We start from the raw sequence: 12,798 nt of genomic DNA on the forward strand, positions 1-12,798 counted from the left end.
TAACCCATGTAATATAATATTTGTTGGGTTTCTCATGAGCAAAAATGCCCCAACATATAAGTAGCATTTATATGATTTGTTATTATGATCTAGTGATAGTTAGTTGCCGTGTAATGGGTTAATATCAAATGACATGTAGCGAATATATACATTAAGCCTAGATTATTCTTGGCTAGTATCAATACATGTTGTATTTTAATCTCTTTATGAACTCGACTTGTTTACCCAATTAAAAGAAACAAGAATATCTTATCAGATCATTTATATCATAAGTATAACCTTGCTTCCGACAATCTTTGAGAAGGTATAGCAAACAGTGGTTTCCTTTTCTTGGTTACAAATCCGAACTCATCCGAAAGCTCAAGTTCTTCATCTTTTGGCACGCTCCACTCAAAAGAATGCAAGAGGGATGCTAATATATACATCATCATCTTCTCTCCAAGGGGGATTCCTGGGCATATTCTTCTTCCTGATCCGAACGGCAAAAACTTCAAACTTTTTCCATTGTAATCCAACTTTCCGTTCAAAAATCTTTCCGGCTTGAACTCCAATGGATTGGTCCAGTTTTTGGGATCACGTTGGATCCCCCAAATGTTCATAAATACAATACTTCCCTTTGGTATTGTGTATCCACCAACATTGCATGATTCATCTGGGCATCTTTGGATTAAGAGAGGAAGAGGTGGGTGTACCCTAAACGTCTCCTTGGTTACTGCATCCAAATATTTTAGTTTGGGCAGATGATATTCTTCAACAATATTCATACCAATAATCTCTGTTAGTTCTTCTTGAATCTTTGTCTTCACACTTGGATTATTCAAAATCTCTGCCATCACCCACTCTACCATTGTCGACGCTGTGTCTGTTGTTGCCGTCAAAATGTCCTAATATAACAGTTTTTAGGTTGTTTAGTAACTATCTATTTAGACCAACGAGTTGAACAGTATAAAAGACAAACGTCAAAACGTTGAATCGTGCACGCGCGTTGTAGCTTGTTAACTCACGTGTTACGGCACGTTAAAACATGAGATAACAAAATTTATACCGAAATGTAAAACACCATCGTGTAAAAGAATAATGAACTTGTAATGTTAAAAACTAGCGTAAAAAAGAAAAAAGAAAATTAACAACTTGTTCATCTATGCTTAGATTACTTGTACTTTATCACATGTAATTCTGTTTCAAATAAAAGTTACATCGAAACGTAGATAAAAATAAGCATATTGCTACGATATACTCGAAATTTTATAAAATTTCATGTGGTAAAAGTTATAATTGGAAACAAATATGTTTGAAAACAAATTTGACTAATAAAATAATAATAAATGATTGGCAATGGATAACATGTGTCACGAACCAATTAATAAAATCATATGGATTAATTTGTTGTACACTATATGTTTGGGCACATGTGTCACTTTAGACATCTATATATTGTAATTGTTATACCGTATAATTCTATTTGCAAGTTTTTAATTTTATAAAAGTTAATAATTTAAATAAATCTTTAGGTTCATGAACTTACAAATAATAGGGCTTTTATTTAATTGATGTCCAATGACGTTGAAGCATCTTTCTGGTCTTTAAGCTCTAACATTATTTGAAGAAAATCTTTCCTTCCATCTACATCAACTGCACCACCCACTTTTCTAAACTTATTAACATTGATTCTTTCTTCAATTAAATTGTCAAAAATCCTATCAAGATGTTCCTGTATCTTCACAATTTCTTGATGCCTTCCTTGTAGATCGAACCGCGATAACATCGGTACAAAATCAGAGATATTTGGTTTTCCCACTAACTCAACAATCTTGAACTCAAGTTCTCGAAATCCATCTAAAAGATCCCCAGAATCGCTACAACCCCATAACATGCTCGTTACAACGTTAAGTTCTGTGTCGAAAGCGATTTCATTAATATTAACCTTTGTCCCCATCCTAGCATAAACATTACTAACTGTTTTTCTCACTTCTTTGATTCTAAAATCGCGACAAGCATCAAGATTTGCATTGCTCAACACTTGGCTAACCAAAAGTTTCCTCATGTAACGCCAATGTGTTTTGTTGGACCATACAACATCAAGGCCACCGTAGGTGATGGTTAGTGCTGTGACAGGAGGATTGCGATTAGCAAACGTCTGGTCACGCTAACCAACCACAACCTTTGCTAGGTCCATGGAGTTTACCACAACATGTAACTTACTTCCGAGCTGCAGGCTAAAGATAGGACCATATTTGTGAGCCATCTCCGTGAATCTTTCGTGTAAGTTGGAGCTCAGAAATGGAAGGTAACCGAAAACCGGTAAGCCATAGGGGCCTGGTGGCAACCGATAGTTGGTAAATGATACGGTGTATTTGTACCAAAGAAGTACTAGTGTTGGAACACAAATGGTGAGAATTGTGCGAGCAAGCTCATCTCTAGTGTTTTCTACTTTCCACCACCATGACCAGTAGTTGATCATTGTGAGATAAGTTTGATCTTTGAAATCTGATTTTGTTATATATATAGCAGTAGTGGTGTATTATTGTCCACATGTAGGAGTGGATGATAATGTTGATCATAGATTTGAAACTTTCCTACCAAATAGTAACAACTAACATAACTAGTTTTATACCCGCCAGGTGGACGGACAGTTTAATATCGTAATTACATAATTATAGATTCTTTAAAAAAAATTATATTCTAAATAAAAAAAAACATGATTTGTTGAAAGTGATGTTGTGGTATGAAAGTAGATATAACAACCAAATATTAATGATTCAATATTTTAGATTGTTAGTCATCTCAACTGAATGAAGCGAATGCCAACTCGTCTCAACCTTTGACACATAACTAAAAATGGCGCGCCTCAAAGTGAACCCTTTGGACCATTGATAGGCCCACTAAATCAACCTATCTCACAGTAAGGTATACATATCTTGAGCTCATTGATTAGCTAAAGGCCCTGTCCAGCCAATGAGCCATATGGTGCACTCGTGCTGCTAGGGTCAAGAACAAAGAGACCCGATATTCATACCCGGTTCAGGCGTTATCAAGGTGGATTTGACATTACTGACAAACGTTATTGGATGGTAAGCTTTCTTTTTGAATTGTGATCAACAGTATAGGGATACTTAAGGTTTGAGTTTTTTAGTTGAAACTTGTTAAGACAATGTTAACAGGAGCTGCTGCTTTTGTTCTAGGCATCTTATGGTTTGTGTTCTTTGGGATAGCCATGATCAAACATCATTGTTGTGGAAGGAGATTATATATTAAAGGCAATAACTCCCAAACTTCCCAAATAATATGTTTATTTTACTTGCTATGCTCATATGTGCAAAGTAAGTATCTCACATCTCATATTTCCCAAAGGGCAAAATAAAATGGCCATTGTAAATAAAAATGACCATTGTACTACTTTGACTTTTAAAGTCAAACACACCAACTACAAAATAAAATGACCATTGTGCTGCTTTGACTTTTGAAGTCAAACACACAATACACAAAATATTATGAACATTGCAGATCCATCAGTAGTGACACATTCATTCATAAGAAGACCTTGATACTTCATGCCATGCATTGCTGCATAATAACACAACAATTTTTATACTTATTAATAGGAACATTCTAAACTCTTACAGGACAAACCGTAAGTAACCTACTTTCACTTCATTCATAAATTTGTCATTTCAGATATTTCTAGTAAAATTACCCAAAACAATCAATTTGAAAAGGTATAGTGATTTAGTAACAAATTTTGAAGTATAGCAGCCAAATTGTAAGATTGTAACAAAGTGACAACTGACGACACATTAAGGTGATAAGTTATGTACAACCTTCAGTCCACTCACTTTTCCAATGCATTGAGCAAGGCCCATTTTATTGATCTTCTTCACCTAAACATCAAACAAATATCTTTAGCTAAACATCGCACTAAAGAATATTGTTATCTCAGCAGGTTTGCTTGTAAAGGAGCTAATTTAACTTTATTTATGAATGGATGAAACCTCCTAAATCATTTTATTCAGAAAATCGATAACTGTTAGAAATAATAAAATATTTGGTAATCATATTTAACATAGTAAAGTTATCCGTTTTGCTCAAGCCCAATTTGGCCCAGATCTTTATCTAACACACCCGCTTCCCACCTCCAGCCAAAAGTTTCTTCATGAAAGTGTAGAAATCTAAACTTTAAATAATCGAAGTTTTATATAATTTACTATAAAACTTTAAATTACTCTTATCCATTCTTCTTGTAGCTCAAAATTCGATGCATATTCTCTGAGACGGGCTAAGAGGTTAATATTACAAATCTAAAATTCTATTCCGAGAATGCATTTGCTTACAACAATCAAACAATCCAACGAAGCCAAAGTGCAAAAAAAAAAATAAATAAATAATAATAATAATAATAATAATAATAATAATAAGTTTAGCCATTAGAATTATGCCAGCATATTAGCTATGATACAATTCGGAAAAAAAATCATATTAGCTATGGACTATTACCTCAGTTGCTCCATTCGTTTTGTAGTAAAATTTCTCAAGCCATAGCTCATAAAATTCCTGCAAAAAAACCATGAGTAGCAGTTTTCTTATTCACTAAACATTGATTTCTCAAAAACAACACTAACACATTAAGTTTCAATTCAAGAAGAAAAAAAGAACGCTGGCATTAACATTAATAGTTTCCATCTAATGACCAAGATATTGATGCCTTGTAAATTATGAGGCAGATTTAACAGCGGCGGTGACCGATTGTGTAGCTTCAATGGCCAATTGGACGATGTGATGGTATATTGGGCGGCGGCGATGGCTTCCCCGTTGGTGGCAGTGACCGATATATGAAGATTCAGGGAGTTGTGGTTCCTCATATTTAGGTAACTGCAGTATAATGGGAGAGAGAAGACTGAACTTCCACGAACCACCCCTTCTAGAAGGTTTTTTTAGTATTTTGAATGGTCAGGATCTAAAGTTGAAGACTTTAAACGAATGCGATGATCCAAAAATACAGTTAATATTAGGGGGAACAATATATTATATAATTAAAGAATAAGTTAGTTTCATTGTATTTTCAGGCGTGTACCTCCCAATTCATTTCCATCTCATTCTTTATAATTTAGAAAAGGGAAAAATTTCTAAAATAGTTATTTTTAAAAATAAATTTCAAGTTTTAGGTATTATTTGTAAATAATTACAAAAATAGGTATTTTAAACTAGTCGTGACGACTAGATTCTTGGTGTCAACGAATAGTTTACAAAACTAGTCGCGACGACTATTTTAGGCTAAGAAAAATTCAGGGGCGGGTATTTTGACGCCTTAAACTTGTCAGGACGACTAGTTTAGGTAAAAAATAGACTGTACGAGTTTATATGAATTTTTTTGTATTTTTCTTAATATTATATTATTATATTAATTAGTTTTCTTTTATAACTTTTAAAATATAAAGTTTTACTAAATTCAAATATACCATTGTTACGTGCTTTTTTTTATCTACCAACTTATTCGTTACCAACATTTATAATCATTGTTTTTCACTTTGGTATGAGCTTACGATTTTCTCATGCTTCGACCTCGGTGAAACATATTTTTTTAATATATATTATTAAGGTTTTTAGTTATATAATTACCATAATTAGACTATAGTTAATTGCAATTATGGTTCCTATGGTGAAACCTAAAAACCCAGGTTTTAACCCCGTGGTGGCATTTTCGTAAATATTGGCCCTGTGGTGGTCAATTTTTTTTTGCAGTAGGGGCTCTGCTAGTTTGTTTTTGTGTGAAAAGACCATAATACCCTTGCAATGTGTAACCCGGTGGTTTTAAATACATGCAATTTGGACCCTTGGTCTATTAAAAGATTTTCCTCCAAATAAAAATAATAACAAAACTGTGCATCATGGGTTCCGAACCCAGGTCTAGCCATACCAAGTATAACAAACGCAATCAAGTGAACTACAATGATTGTTGATAAAAGTTTGGTTATGTTTATTGAAATACACACACCACATATTCATCCCAAATTGAAATTAACAAGAAATTGAAACTTATTATCAATCAATCGAATATGAAACCACATATTCTAAACAAGCAGCAACGTTCTCACCAAAACTTCACCACAAATCAAACAATCTACAAACAAATTACCAATTCACACTGCTCATCAAAGAACTCAAGATCCGCTTCAGCTTTCGAAGCCCTAGAATGCTTCGTTTTCCGCACAGGATTCTCAACCTCTTTATTCTCTTCCTGCTTCGGTTCCAACTCTAGCTCTGGCTGCAGCTGCTGCTTTGGCTGTTCAGTAATGGTGGTGGTGGCGGCTGCGGTGGAGGTGGAAGCTTCATCCTTACGGCTTGATGCAGCGACGGCCTTACGCTTGGTACCTTTCTTGATTGGCATGAGTGATTTGATTGATTGAGCGTAGATCTTACAACACAAACCCAAATTCAAATTCCAATCAATAGCTCATTATCAAGAACGAAGGAAATTGGATTTGTTTTGAGAGATTTGGGGATTAAGGTTTTCTTTAAAGGTGGTGATCGGGTGGTGTTAATGTGGAGGTGGTGGCTTCTGGCTAGTGGGGTTAGGGTTTCAAAGGTTGAAGATTGAAGAAGAAGATGTGAGTTGCGGATTTGGGTGCATGGGGTCTTTCCTGCAAAATGTGTGACAATCGTCAATTTCAGGTTAACTCCGTTAACTCAATTCCGTCAATTCAAACTTAAGATCACTGAATCTATAACACACACTTCATTACATTTAAACTAGGGTTTAAATGACGCTTAACACTTACTACATGTGTAGTCTTTCGGGATTTGCACCGAAACGCAAACGAGTTGACGCAAACGATTGATGAATAAACGAAAAACGTCAACATAATAATTATGTGTTAACATATGTGTTACTTGATTATATTGTGTGTAATGGTAGACAAGAAACAAGAAATAAGTTAGTTAAGTTAGAAAAAAAACAACAATTGAAAGTAGAGGGACTTGAGTGTAACTTGTTGTGTTTATAAATAGATCATTAACAAGTAAACCCTAACTATTATTATTATTATCCCAACCCCGATCGCCCCCCCCCCCCTCCCTTGTAAACCCTTGCTGCCGTCGCCTTCACACACACATTCAACCAAGAAATCAAGCTTGTGATTGAAGAACTAGGTGCTAGGAAGGTATAATTGATTATCCTATACATTCTTGTTGCTTGATTTTGATGTTTGTTGGGTTAACCACAAACCCTAAGCTGCCGATTTTGTGTATGTATATAGCTAATATGATTGTGGTTGATTGAATGATGATTTGATAACTAGATTGAATCTTGTTGCATGTTGATTGTTGTGTATTTGATTTGAGTTCAAACACAAACCCTAATCAAGTATGTAATATGTAATTGATGTGCATGGATGGTGTCTATGGAGTCTAGAGGGTCATATGAATGCATGATAGTTCATAGATTGTTAATATGTTGAGTTTGGATGCAAACAGTTTCTGGACAGAATGTGTATTTGATGTTTAAGTGACTGTAACGAAGTGTAAACGTGAAAATTGGTTGAGATTATTGGTACTACAGTAAACTAGGTTGAGTCTAGTTTCTAAAGAATATAAACTTGTAATTTTTGGACAAGTAGAAGTTAACTTTTATGATTTTACAAAAACGTTGTGCAAAGCTGAGCTGTTAGACCTGCTGTTAGGTTGTTTTGTAAATGTTGTATCTCATGAACTACGAGACCAATTGGGTTGGTTCCACTTCTGGAAGTTGACTCATTGAGTTAGAAACCTAGTCCAAGTGGTCTTGCATTTATTGGAGTTTTCGTTTAACGGGAATTGCAAACAACATTCTGTTGCGCATGAATTTGACTGTTATGAGTTTGCTGTAATGATTTGATGATTGTGAGAAAATTATGTGGAATAAAAATATAATTAAATATGTTCTGGAAACCTAAGACATATATGCTTCTGTGAAGATTTTTGGTAAATTAATTGAGATGCTATGATCGGTGGAATAGTACAATCTTTCAAGTAGGATTTCTGTCTCTGTGAAACTAGCTGCTGAGTTTTGTGAAAATGCATGAAACATGATACTTGCTAATTTATTGTTGTGTTTTGACCAAATTGCCCCTGAGGGGAATGATTGCAAATTAATTGTCGTGTTCTGACCAAAATGCCCTTGCGGGGAATAATAGCTAATTGATTGTAATGATTTGACCAAATTGCCCTCGTGGGGAATAGTTGTTAGTTAATTGTTATGAGTTGACCAAATTGCCCTTACGGGGAGTAACTGCTAGTGATGTACTTTATGAATACACGACACGTATATGATTGCTTGCATATGTAATGTATCACAAATACCCTTGTTAAAGTCACACACGATTCACAAACGAAACACGAAACATGTTATGTGCATAGGTATTATGTGCCGGGTCTAGAGACTCGATAATATTCCGACACTTAGAAAAATCTCCTTGTTGTTTTAGAACGCTAGAGAGAGTTTTTCGGTGACGCGCATCTTAGTGATTTAAATTGGGAAATTCTTCGCAAACAGTGAGTTTCACTTTCCCCTCTTTAAACTGTTTTCAAACGTTTTTCACTTGGGGGAGATAACATACTCCACAACGCATTTAAGATTTTGTTATAAATTATATATCACTTGTAAAGGCTAAGTGGCAAACGAAACATTTGAAGTCCTACACATCGAACCGGTTAATATTTAGAATAGCGAGTCACTGTTGAGTAGTACTACTGGGTTTGACAAACCCCACCCAACGCTAAACTCGACTGGAGGTCGAGTGGGTGTAATTTTGGCTAACACGTACCATGGTCTGGAGGACCTGGTGACAAGGCACTTAATAAACGAGTCAGCTTCGGTGTCGAACACTTAGTAATACTTGTTGTATAGACTAGCTACCTATCGATATATAATTTGACATAACACTATCTGGTAACGCAAAACGCAAAACGCTGTAACGCAAAACGCTGTAACGCAAAACGCAAAACGCTGAACGCAAACGCTAAACGATTTATTTTTATATAATTTGTGAACTCACCAACCTTGTGTTGACACTTTTAGTATGTTATTCTCAGGTAGCCGAGGCGGACGCGCGGTTTAGGAACATGCATTGATTGAAAACGCTTTTATTATGCAAACTTATTTTTAACGGTTATCATTGGTTTTAAGTCGTCCTGCGTGACGCAACTTTAGATTAAAGGTTTTTACGCTTCCGCATTTATTTACTCGTAAACGTTTTCATGGTTTTGAAACTTTGTTTTATGGTTTGATTATAACTAATGATTCCGATCCTGTTAGTTCACACCCTCTGACGGTAAAACTCCGTTAGTGGATTTTGAGGGTGTGACAAAATGGGTCTCACCACAAGGGTCAAAACTGCAATTAAGTCTTACTATTATAATTATTTTTATTGTTAAGCATGAAAAGACAACTTTACCCTTGAATTTAACGGTCAACCAAACGTTTAACTGGACAGAAAACCCAAATTGCAAAAAAGGACCACCACTGGGCCCATATTTGCGAAAATGCCACCACGGGGTTGAAACCTGTGTTTTGGGTTTCATCACATGGACCATAAATGCAATTAACTCATTAGAATATATTTTTTAATTAGGTATACTTTAGAATTGTTATCATTATACTTCTATAAATGTTGAATAATAATACACAATATAGTACCTTACATGGTTTCATTATTCTATAGAGAGTGACATACCATTGTAAAACAAATTCACTTCTATCATATTCAATTGAGTTGGAAACATTTGGGAGTAATTAAAGAATCTCGCAGCAGTAGTACCCTTTATTTGTGGGTCGTCAATTCTTGATTGTTCATAGCTAATTAGGTTTCCGAGTCTAATTCTCAGTTGTTATCGTTTGGCGAGAATCATGTACGCCCGTTTGAACTTAATTGTGTTGATGAAGTCTTGTTTCATCTGGTGTAATAGCTTGGGTTTCCTGTTTGTTGAAAAAGAAGTTGTCACAGCCCCCGACCCCTATACCCCGGGAGGGGAGCCGTGAACGTTGAGTGGTGGTATCGATGTTTATTAAAATAATTTGTAGTGGAATATTTCATCAGAACCGTATTTAGGAAAATTAATCAGAGTTATAAAAACACCATAATTCTTATTTAATAAGCTGGGATAAAAACCCATTTTTATACAAACATAAGTTTTATAGGGATAAACCATACTTTACAAAACACGTTTCTTTATTCTGGTGACAAGCCACTTATTTAAGCTGGAAGCACGCAGACATCATTCATCTGTCTCTAACAAGTCACCTGAAACATGTTTAAAAATATTTGATCAGCAGGAAATACTGTGAGTATATTCATTTATAAATGACACATTTTACAGTTACAACATTAAGATGTTTTTACATCTGCTTACTTACAAATTACCGAAAGGTACTCGTCACTCGACCGTATCTGTGACTGTGGTCATATTACTTATTGGCTAACACTTGTCCAATAAGTAACGTGTAATAGCCCAGTAGGCAAGCCTTGTATACAAAACCCCACAATACCAGTAGTAATCATCCCGTAAGTCTATAGAGACTTAATCACTGTAATGTATTTAAAATCGTTTGAAAATATTTGGACTATCTGTCATGAGTTTAATGGATTTAGAAAAGTATCATGACAGCATTGGAAAATCAGTTGTTTCACGCAAATGTGAGTTGTGCAAAAACTCGAATGTCTCACCTTGCAAGTTTATTTTTAACAAGCCTTCTGATGTTAAGCACCTAGATTAAACACAATGTAGTATATCTTTATTAGTATAAACCCATAATTACAACGATAATCACGAGACATGAAACTTTACACGATGGCACAATGTCATACCTTGTTAAGGTAGAGCTTTTGGATACGTGATATAAGTTCCTTTCGATCAGAGAGGTACCGTTACAATTACTCGGGTATAATACTAGTTTTAATAAAACAGAAAATAGGAAATTTTTGAATGAGTTGTGAAGTATAGATTTCTGCCCTATTTATACTTGAAATTGAGCATCTTCGCGTATCGCGAAAGTGCGCCATAAAAGCGCCCGTCGCCCGAGCCCGTGCGCATCGGGACCCTCCGATAGGACTACTAGGTGTGATTTGGCACATAATAATATTATCATGTGAACTTTCTTCCTTATAAAGTGCTTACAAGTTTTGTAATCTAGCGATGTGGGACAAGAGTTAGAAATCCTATTTATACCATGGTGAAAGTCTTCCATTTTCTTCCCTCCACCAATGTGGGATGGAATTTTCCTTTATATTTTTCATTTTTCCTTTTACTTATTCTATTTTCTTTCTCATTTCTTCATTTCTTTCTTTGATTATTTTATTTTTTATTATGGTTTATTATAGAAGTATTTCACTTTATGGATTTTAATAGTAGACAATGGTTTTCCGTCATAGGAAGTTGTACAAGACGTGGAGAATTAGATGGGGCACAACTTTTATAAGTAATGAAAAGACGTAACTGATTTGAAGGTTTTGTGAATTCTGTTGATTTGTTCATATAAGAATAGAAACCAATTTGAATTTTTCTTTCTAGGGGTTTTAGAAAGATTTTCTCCCTTGAGACAATCATAGTATAACTACTGTTGATGATAGGAAAAAACAAATGTCAATTTCATGGTTAAATTAGTAGCCCTACAAGAAGAAAAACCATCACAATAATTGATCTAAATAATCAGCCCATCTACTCAACTTGTACATGCCAACTCTAAAGCTATTCGCTATGGGCGGCAAAGGGGACGGCTTAGGGGAGGAGTTGGGGGCAACACCGCCGAAGGGGGGGGGGGTGCAGAGGTGTTGGAATGGCCGGCGGTAACGAGAATGTTCAACACGCTCTCTCTGATACACACACACATATATGTGTGTGTGCGTATAACGGGGTGGTAAAATGGTTTCGAACCATAGCGGGGCAACATAGTAAGGGGCTTTAAAACTCCCGGTGCTTATGTGATGTACGGTGATGTGACACTATGAATGGACTTTAAAGCCCCCTTCACAATAAACAGCCAAATAATATGAACATGGGCAAAAGAGCAATGAGCCAAGTGGTCCATCTTTTTCTAGTGGAATGCCGTGAGAGCTTCCAATGATGGAAGATTTTGAGTGCAAAAGTCAAGTATGTTTTTTTTTTGGGTATATTTTGATTTTTTTTTTTACTTTTAAGAGTTTTATATAAAACAATTATTGACGAATTACTCAAGGATATTTTATGTGCAAAGGTTCCCATCGAAACCGACGAAGCTGAACTGTTTTGACTTTTTTTTTAATTCTAACGGGCTCCGTCGTCAGAAGTCTATCTGTAATTAATGATGGAATTTCACCATAGGTAATATTCAATTGTGAGACTGTGATACGCATTTGTACGATCTTGATAAACAATTCCAATACTTTAATAATATTATATATATATATATTAGATTTTATCCCCGTATTACGAAGATTGTTTTACATTATTCATTTTTAATATTTATATATGTATATTTGGATTTTAATTTTATTTATTATAAGAAAGTTAATAATTAATATACTTAAGGTTTGATGATGAAATAGTTTCATAAATAAATGATAAGTTATAATTCGGCTTAAAAGCTATCTAGGTTTGGTGATACCCATTACTCATTTATTTTATTTATTATAAAATTGTTTCTTAATTATAAATAATCTCTCTTTTTTTAAATAAAATAGGATATTACTTTTTAGCATATCCCTATTTAATAAGATTTTCATATCAAATTTTGATGAGATTAATTTTTAATATAATAAGATGTTATAACCCGTTTAAAAGCTATCTGGATTT

The 12,798-nt window shown here is 34.7% G+C and overlaps 1 pseudogene across 1 annotated transcript; it reads right to left on the bottom strand.

Annotated features, from left to right (window-relative positions):
• Positions 1–266: 266 nt before the first annotated feature.
• LOC143535433 (cytochrome P450 76C1-like) lies at positions 267–2,513 on the bottom strand (annotated as a pseudogene). Its single transcript, XR_013135712.1, has 2 exons — positions 1,526–2,513; positions 267–884 (listed from the first exon to the last, which is right to left on the bottom strand). The product of XR_013135712.1 is annotated as a cytochrome P450 76C1-like (transcript).
• Between the last annotated feature and the right edge of the window lie 10,285 nt (positions 2,514–12,798).

The sequence above is a fragment of the Bidens hawaiensis genome, unplaced genomic scaffold (assembly GCF_021521415.1).
Source record: "Bidens hawaiensis isolate Kalapana, Puna unplaced genomic scaffold, B.hawaiensis_p1.1 tig00010472_1, whole genome shotgun sequence".
Classification (NCBI taxonomy): domain Eukaryota; kingdom Viridiplantae; phylum Streptophyta; class Magnoliopsida; order Asterales; family Asteraceae; genus Bidens; species Bidens hawaiensis.